Below are 9,071 nucleotides of genomic sequence, written 5' to 3' on the forward strand. Positions count from 1 at the left end.
AGGAGCACTTATCCACAGGTACACTGTGAGGTTGGAAACGTTTATCAGAAGACTCCTCCTTTTCTTTACCTTATTTTCCAGTTTTGCATATTCCAGACAATTTCAAGTGTTTACCCTGGAATAAAATGCGGCTTTAATTTAAAATGGAAGTGACCTGGGGGGAAGAGGTTGGTCCCACTAATGATACTGTAAGGCGCTGTGCTTCCCTTCAGTATCCTGAATATTCCCATCCATTTATATGCAAACAAAAAGCTGCGGAATTCCCTGGTGGTCCAGTGGTTATGCTTTCACTGCCAGGGTTCGGGTTCTATCCCTGGTTGGGGAAGTAAGATCCCACAAGCCGTGTAACGCGGCCAAAAAAAAAAAAAAAAGCTGCGATTTGTTCCTGTGTTGAGTTTTGCGTCACGTTTCTTTTTGGAGTCAGAGCCCTGGCCAGTTACTGCCCAGGACAATGAAGTGCCATCCAGCATCTGAAACCACGTAACATGCATCCTTTAGAATAATCCTCAATGTTGGCAACTCAGCTGCGAAGGTTTTTTTTGGATCTAATGTCTCTGCAGAACCTGAAAGGCAAACAGCAGGAAATCTATTGTTTCAGAATTCCATTTTCAGTGGAGTGAGTCCAGGATTTATGTTTGAGATACATGTGGACACAGCAATTCCAAAATTATCTATCTTGCTGAAAAGCAGATGTGAGAACAGACCCCAAAATGTGCAACTCCGTGGTTTCCTTTTGCTTAGTTTATAATGATGTCACAGTAATCACTAATAAACAATGACAAGGTTTTCCTCAAACTTTGCCTTGTGTCAGGATCGCCTGGAGGGCTTGCTGGTGTAGATGGCTGGGCTCCACCTACAGGGCTTCTGAGTCAGGGGTTCTGGCAATGCTCAAGAATCTGCATTCCTAACCGGTTCCCAGGTGGTGCTAATGCTGCTTGTAGTGAGACCGCGCTTTGAAAACCACTGCTCAGATTACCAAGTGCCAGTATGATCATTACACATGGGCACGGAAATCTGTTTTATTTCACTCTCTGCATATGCAAGAAAACCTGAAAAATTACTATGGGGACTGAAATACTTTTTTTAATTTAATTTTTTTTTATACAGCAGGATCTTATTAGTTATCTATTTTATACATATTAGTGTATATATGTCAGTCCCAATCTCCCAATTCATCACACCACCACCACCATCCCCCTGCTCCTTTCCCCCCTTGGTGTCCATATGTTTGTTCTCTACATCTATGTCTCTATTTCTGCCCTGCAAACCAGTTCATCTGTACCATTTTTCTAGGTCCCATATATATGCGTTAATATACAATATTTGTTTTTCTCTTTCTGACTTACTTCACTCTGTATGACAGTCTCTAGATGCATCCACGTCTCTACAAATGACCCAATTTCATTCCTTTTTATGGCTGAGTACTATTCCATTGTATATCTGTACCACATCTTCTTTATCCATTCGTCTGTCGATGGACATTTAGGTTACTTCCGTGACCTGGCTATTGTAAATAGTTGTGCAATGAACATTCGGGTGCATATGTCTGTTTGAATTATGGTTTTCTCTGGGTATATGCCCAGTAGTGGGATTGCTGGGTCATATGGTAATTCTATTTTTAGTTTCTTGAGGAACCTCCATACTGTTCTCCATAGTGGCTGTATCAATTTATATTCCCACCAACAGTGCAAGAGGGTTCCCTTTTCTCCACACCCTCTCCAGCATTGGTTGTTTGTAGATTTTCTGATGATGCCCATTCTAATTGGTGTGAGGTGATACCTCATTGTAGTTTTGATTTGCATTTCCCTGATAATTAGTGATGTTGAGCAGCTTTTCATGTGCTTCTTGGCCATCTGTATGTCTTCTTTAGAGAAATGTCTATTTAGGTCTTCTGCCCATTTTTTGATTGGGTTGTTTGTTTTTTTAATTTTGAGCTGCATGAGCTGTTTATATATTTTGGAGGTTAATCTTTTGTCCATTGATTTGTTTGCATGTATTTTCTCCCATTCTGAGGGTTATATTTCCGTCTTGTTTGTAGTTTCCTTTGCTGTGCAAAAACTTTTAAGTTTTATTAGGTCCCATTTGTTTATTTTTGTTTTTATTTCCATTACTCTAGGAGGTGGATCAAAAAAGATCTTGCTGTGATTTAGGTCAAAGAGTGTTCTTCCTATGTTTTCCTCTAAGAGTTTTGTAGTGTCTGGTCTTACATTTAGGTCTTTAATCTATTTTGAGTTTCTTTTGGTGTATGGTGTTAAGGAGTGTTCTAATTTCATTCTTTTACATGAAGCTGTCCAGTTTTCCCAGCACCACGTATTGAAGAGAGTGTCTTTTCTCCATTGTATATCTTTGCCTCCTTTGTCATAGATTAGTTGACCATAGGGGCATGGGTTTATCTCTGGGCTTTCTATCCTGTTCCATTAATCTATATTTCTGTTTTTGTGCCAGTACCATACTGTCTTGATTACTGTAGCTTTGTAGTATAGTCTGAAGTCAGGGAGTCTGATTCCTCCATCTCCCTTTTTTTCCATCAAGACTGCTTTGCTATTCGGGGTCTTTTGTGTCTCCATACAAATTTTGAGATATTTTGTTCTAGTTCTGTAAAAAATGCCATTGGTAGTTTGATAGGGATTGCATTGCATCTATAGATTGCTTTGGGTAGTATATTCATTTTCATAATATTGATTCTTCCAATCCAAGAACAGGGTTATCTCTCCATCTGTCTGTACTATCTTTAATTTCTTTCATCAGTGTCTTACAGTTTTCTGCATACAGGTCTTTTGTCTCCTTAGATAGGTTTATTCCTAGGTATTTTATTCTTTTTGTTGCAATGGTAAATGGGAGTGTTTCCTTAATTTCTCTTTCAGATTTTTCATCATTAGTGTATAGGAATGCAAGAGATTTCTGTGCATTAATTTTGTATCCTGCAACTTTACCAAATTCATTGATTAGCACTAGTAGTTTTCTGGTGGCATCTTTAGGATTCTCTATGTATAGTATCATGTCATCTGCAAACAGTGACAGTTTTCCTTCTTCTTTTCCAATTTGTATTCCTTTTTTTTTTTTTTTTTTTTTTTTTTGCGGTATGCGGGCCTCTCACTGTTGTGTCCTCTCCCATTGTGGAGCACAGGCTCCGGACGTGCAGGCTCAGTGGCCATGGCTCGCGGGTCCAGCCACTGCACAGCATGTGGGGTCTTCCCGTACCGGGGCACAAACCCATATCCCCTGCATTGGCAGGCAGACTCTCAACCACTGTGCCACCAGGGAAGCCCTGTATTCCTTTTATTTCTTTCTCTTCTCTGATTGCCGTGGCTAGGACTTCCAAAACTATGTTGAATAATAGTGGCCAGAGTGGACAGCCTTGTCTTGTTCCTGATCTTAGAGGAATGCTTTCAGTTTTTCACCATTGAGAATTATGTTTGCTGTGGGTTTGTAGTATATGGCCATTATTATGTTGATGTAGATTCCCTCTATGCCCACTTTCTGGAGAGTTCTTTTTTTATTTTTTAATAAATTTATTTATTTTTTGCTGTGTTGGGTCTTTATTGCTGCGCACGGGCTTTCTCTAGTTGTGGCGAGTGGGGTTAGTCTTCGTTGTGGTGCACGAGCTTCTCATTGTGGTGGCTCCTCTTATGGTGGAGCATGGGCTCTACGCATGCGGGGTTCAATAGATGCAACACACGAACTCAGTAGTTGTGGCTCATGGGCTCTTGAGCACAGGCCCAGTAGTTATGGTGCACGAACTTAGTTGCTCAGCGGCATGTGGGATCTTCCCAGCCCAGGCACAAACCTATGTCCCCTGCATTGGCAGGCAGATTCTTAACCACTGCCACCACCAGGGAAGTCCCGCTGGAGAGTTTTTGTCATAAATGGGTATTGAATTTTGTCAAAAGCTTTTTCTGCATCTATTGAGATGATCATATGGTTTTTATTCTTCAATTTGTTAATATGGTGTATCACACTGATTGATTTACATATATTGAAGAATCCTTGCATCCCTGGGATAAATCCCACTTGATCATGGTATATGATCCTTTTAATGTGTTGTTGGATTCTGTTTGCTAGTATTTTGTTGAGGATTTTTGCATCTATATTCATCAGTGATATTGGTCTGTAATTTTCTTTTCTTGTAGTATCTTTGTCTGGTTTTGGTATCAGGGTAATGGTGGCCTCATAGAATGAGTTTGAGAGTGTTCCTTCCTCTGCAATTGTTTGGAAGAGTTTGAGAAGGATGCGTGTTAGCTCTTCTCTAAATGTTTGATTGAATTCACCTGTGAAGCCATCTGGTCCTGGACTTTTGATTGCAGGAAGATTTTTAATCACAGTTTCAATTTCATTACTTGTGATTGGTCTGTCCATATTTTCTATTTCTTCCTGGTTCAGTCTTGGAAGGTTATACTTTTCTAAGAAACTGTCCATTTCTTCCAGGTTGTCCATTTTATTGGCATAGAGTTGCTTGTAGTAGTCTCTTAGGATACTTTGTATTTCTGTGCTGTCTCTTGTAACTTCTCCTTTTTCGTTTATAATTTTATTGATTTGAGTCTTCTCCCTTTTTTTCTTGATAAGTTTGGCTAATGGTTTATCAATTTTGTTTATCTTCTCAAAGAACCAGCTTTTAGTTTTATTGATCTTTGCTATTGTTTTCTTTGTTTCTATTTCATTTATTTCTGCTCTGATCTTACGATTTTTTTCCTTCTACTAACTTTGGGTTTTGTTTGTTCTTTTTTCTCTAGTTCCTTTAAGTGTAAGGTTAGATTGTTTATTTGAGATTTTTCTTGTTTCTTGAGGTAGGCTTGTATTGCTATAAACTTCCCTCTTAGAACTGCTTTTGCTGCATCCCACAGGTTTTGGATTGTCGTGTTTTTGTTGTAATTTGTCTCTAGGTATTTTTTGATTTCCTCTTTGATTTCTTCAGTGATCTCTTGCTTATTTAGTAATGTATTGTTTAGCCTCCATGTGTTTGTGTCTTTTACATTTTTTCCCCTGTAATTGATTTCTAATCTCACAGTGTTGTGGCCAGAAAAGATGCTTGATATGATTTCAATTTTCTTAAATTTACCAAGGCTTGATTAGTGACCCAAGATGTGATCTATCCTGGAGAATGTTCCGTGTGCACTTGGGAAGAAAGTGTATTCTGTTGTTTTTGGATGGAATGTCCTATAAATATCAATTAAATCTATCTGGTCTATTGTGTCATTTAAAGCTTGTGTTTCCTTATTAATTTTCAGTTTGGATGATCTGTCCATTGGTGTAAGTGAGGTCTTAAAGTCCCCCACTATTATTGTGTTACTGTCCATTTCCTCTTTCATAGCTGTTAGCAGTTGCCTTATGTATTGAGGTGCTCCTATGTTGGGTGCATATATATTTATAATTGTTATATCTTCTTCTTGGATTGATCCCTTGATCATTATGTAGTGTCCTTCCTTGTCTCTTGTAACATTCTTTCTTTTAAAGTCTATTTTATCTGATATGAGTGTTGCTACTCTAGCTTTCTTTCAAGTTCCATTTGCATGGAATATCTTTTTCCATCCCCTCACTTTCAGTCTGTATGTGTCCCTAGGTCTGAAGTGGGTCTCTTGTAGACAGCATATATAATGGGTCTTGTTTTTGTATCCATTCAGCGAGCCTGTGTCTTTGTTTTTTTTTAAAATATTTATTTATTTATTTGGTTGCACCAGGTCTCAGTTGCAGCAGGTGGGCTCCTCGGTTGTGGCATGTGAACCCTTAGTTGCGGCATGTGGGGTCCAGTTCCCCGACCTGTGATCGAACCTGGGCCCCCTGCATTGGGAGCGTGGAGTCCTATCCACTGCACCAACAGGGAAGCTCTGAGCCTGTGTCTTTTGCTTGGAGCATTTAATCCATTCACATTTAAGGTAATTATTGATATGTATGTTCCTATGACCATTTTCTTAATTGTTATGGGTTTGTTTTTGCAGGTCCTTTTCTTCTCTTATGTTTCCCACTTAGAGAAGTTCCTTTAGCATTTGTTGTAGAGCTGGCTTGGTGGTGCTGAATTCTCTTAGCTTTTGCTTGTCTGTAAAGCTTTTGATTTCTCTGTCGAATCTGAATGTGATCCTTGCTGGGTAGAGTAATCTTGGTTGTAGGTTCTTCCCTTTCATCACTTTAAATATATTGTGCCACTTCCTTCTGACTTGTAGAGTTTCTGCTGAGAAGTCAACTGTTAACCGTATGGGCATTCCCTTGTATGTTATTTATCATTTTTCCCTTGTTGCTTTCAATAATTTTTCTTTGTCTTTAATTTTTGTCAGTTTGATTACTCTGTGTCTTGGTGTGTTTTTCCTTGGGTTTATTCTGCCTGGGACTCTCTGTGCTTCCTGGACTTGGGTGGCTATTTCCTTTCCCATGTTAGTGAAGTTTTTGACTATAATCTGTTCAAATATTTTCTCAGGTCCTTTCTCTCTCCTCTTTCTGTAACCTCTATAATGCAAATGTTGTTGCATTTAATGTTGTCCCAGAGGTCTCTTAGGCTGGCTTCATTTCTTTGCATTCTTTTTTCTTTATTCTGTTCCATGGCAGTGAATTCCACCATTCTGTCTTCCAGGTCACTTATCCATTCTTCTGACTCAGTTATTCTGCTATTAATTCCTTCTAGTGTATTTTTCATTTCAGTTATTGTATTGTTCATCTCTATTTGTTTGTTCTTTAATTCTTCTAGGTCTTTGTAAAATATTTCTTGCATCTTCTCGATCTTTGCCTCCATTCTTTTTCCGAGTTCCTGGATCATCTTCACTCTCATTATTCTGAATTCTTTTCTCTGGAATGTTTCTTATCTCCCCTTCATTTAGTTGTTTTTCTGGCATTTTATCTTTGTTCCTTCATCTGGTACATAATCCTCTGCCTTTTCATCTTTTCTTTCTGTACTTGTGGTTTTTGTTCCACAGGCTACAGGATTGTAATTTTTCTTCTGCTGTCTGCCTTCTGGTGGATGAGCCTATCTAAGAGGCTTGTGCAAGCTTCCTGAGGGGAGGGACTGGTAGTGTGTAGAGCTGGGTGTTGTTCTGGTGCGCAGAGCTCAGCAAAACTTTAATCTGCTTGTCTGCTGATGGGTGGTGCTGGGTTCCCTCACTGTTGGTTGTTTGGCCTGAGGCAACCCATCACTGGAGGCTACAGCCTCTTTGGGGGGGCTAATGCTGGACTCTGGGCAGGCTCACGCCAAGAAGTACTTCCCAGAACTTCTGCTTCCAGTGCCCTTGTCCTCACAGTGAGACACAGACACCCCCTCTTACAGACAAGCCTCTGTACAAGACCCTCCAACACTAGCAGGTATGTCTGTTTCAGTCTCCTATAGGGTCACTGCTCCTACTCCTGGGTCCCAATGTGCACACTATTTGTGTGTGCCCTCCACAAGTGGAGTCTCTGTTTCCCCCAGTCCTGTCAAAGTCCTGCAATCAAATCCCACTAGCCTTCAACGTCTGATTCTCTAGGAATTTCTCCTCCTGTTGCCGGACCCTCTGGTTGGGAAGCCTGACGTGGGGCTCAGAACCTTCACTCCAGTGGGTAGACTTCTGTGGCACACGTGTTCTCTAGTTTGTGAGTCACCCATCCAGCAGTTATGGGATTTGATTTTATTGTGATTGTGCCCCTCCTACCATCTCACTGTGGCTTCTCCTTTGTCTTTGGATGTGGGGTATCTTTTGTTGGTGAGTTCCAGTGTCTTCGTGTCGATGTTTGTTCAGCAGTTAGCTGTGATTCCAGTGCTCTCACAAGAGGGAGTGAGCGCACGTCCTTCTACCTGGGGACTGAAATTTTTGAGGAGGAATACATATTGAGAAAAGTTATATTTTTAAAAACCTACTATCTCCTGTGACCTCAAAAGTGTAACACAGCATGTACAAAACACCTGGGACAAAGAAGCCAAATCACCTTTTTCTCAGTGATTTGCTGCTATGGGTCATCTCTCTGTGTTTTTGCCTTTGCAAACAGACCGTAGATTTTGTGTCAGAGAGTTAACTGTTGAGGCTGGATCTATTTACATAGGAAGCCTGTCTAACCAGCAGTCCCATTGGCCTTTTGACATGACAATGTTTCATTCACTGCCCTCCACCCCTAACAAGCTTGAATCACTACCTCCTCTGTGGCCAAGGGACAGGGCACTACATGTAATGCTCTGGAAATTTTGCCTTTGGAATTCAAACCCAACTAAGATTCCCTGCATCACTGTTCAAGGAAATGGGACAAGAGTACCCCAGAATACACTCTTCTTGGTTTGGCCTCTTTTTCTTTTTTAAATTTTTGTTATGTATGGCTTTTGTAGAATCCTCAGAGCATCAGTTTTCTCTTTTAATAACCTCCACACAATGTTTCAACTTTGCTAAAGCCAAGTGCCAAAAGAGGTAATTGATGGTGGAGCTGTCCAAGCTCAGCTCAGACACCATAAAGGAAGTAAGCCATGACCCCACAACTGAGCCCCAGGTGGCTGAGGGCGTCTGCAGCAGAGCAGGAGGATGAGGGCCTGGGGGCCGTGCTCCCAGGGCACACTAGCTCCACAGGGGCTGATGAGCAGCTGTGGCGTTGGTCTGAGTGTTAAATGCACACAGCAGTGGATGTGCCTAAATATTTTTCTTTCCGAACACCTGGTGTCCTCTGGCCTGTAGCCTGAATCTAAGAGAACGTGCAGCCCTACAGTTGGGCCTGGGTCTATGTTAGCAAAGTCGTCTCTGGGAAACAAACAAGCAATATTACATCTGTTTCCAACTGTCAGGCGTGTTCTTTCTCGACCTGCCTCCCTTCCCTTTACAGTGGGAACTGAGTGGAAAGGTAACAATTGCCACCAGGAAGAGGCGAAGAGAGCCGAGGAAGTCCTCCCAGCCAGAGCCTCTTCCCTTCCCTTCACTTTGGTCTCTTGTTCTCTCTCCTAATTCTTCCTCTTCTGACAGAGAAAATGACTACCAAGTCTTATACTGGTTATCCCAACTGCACATGAGAAACTGTCCCTTTATCTTATAGCTGTGACTAGAATAGACCTATTCTCAATTATGTTTTCCAGGTTATTCAGTCTCATGGTTTTTATTTTTGTTTTTTTCATTTTTTCTTTTTTCTCAGTCTCAAACTGA

The sequence above is a fragment of the Leucopleurus acutus genome, assembly GCF_964270905.1.
Source record: "Leucopleurus acutus genome assembly, chromosome: 21".
Taxonomy (NCBI): Eukaryota; Metazoa; Chordata; class Mammalia; order Artiodactyla; family Delphinidae; genus Leucopleurus; species Leucopleurus acutus.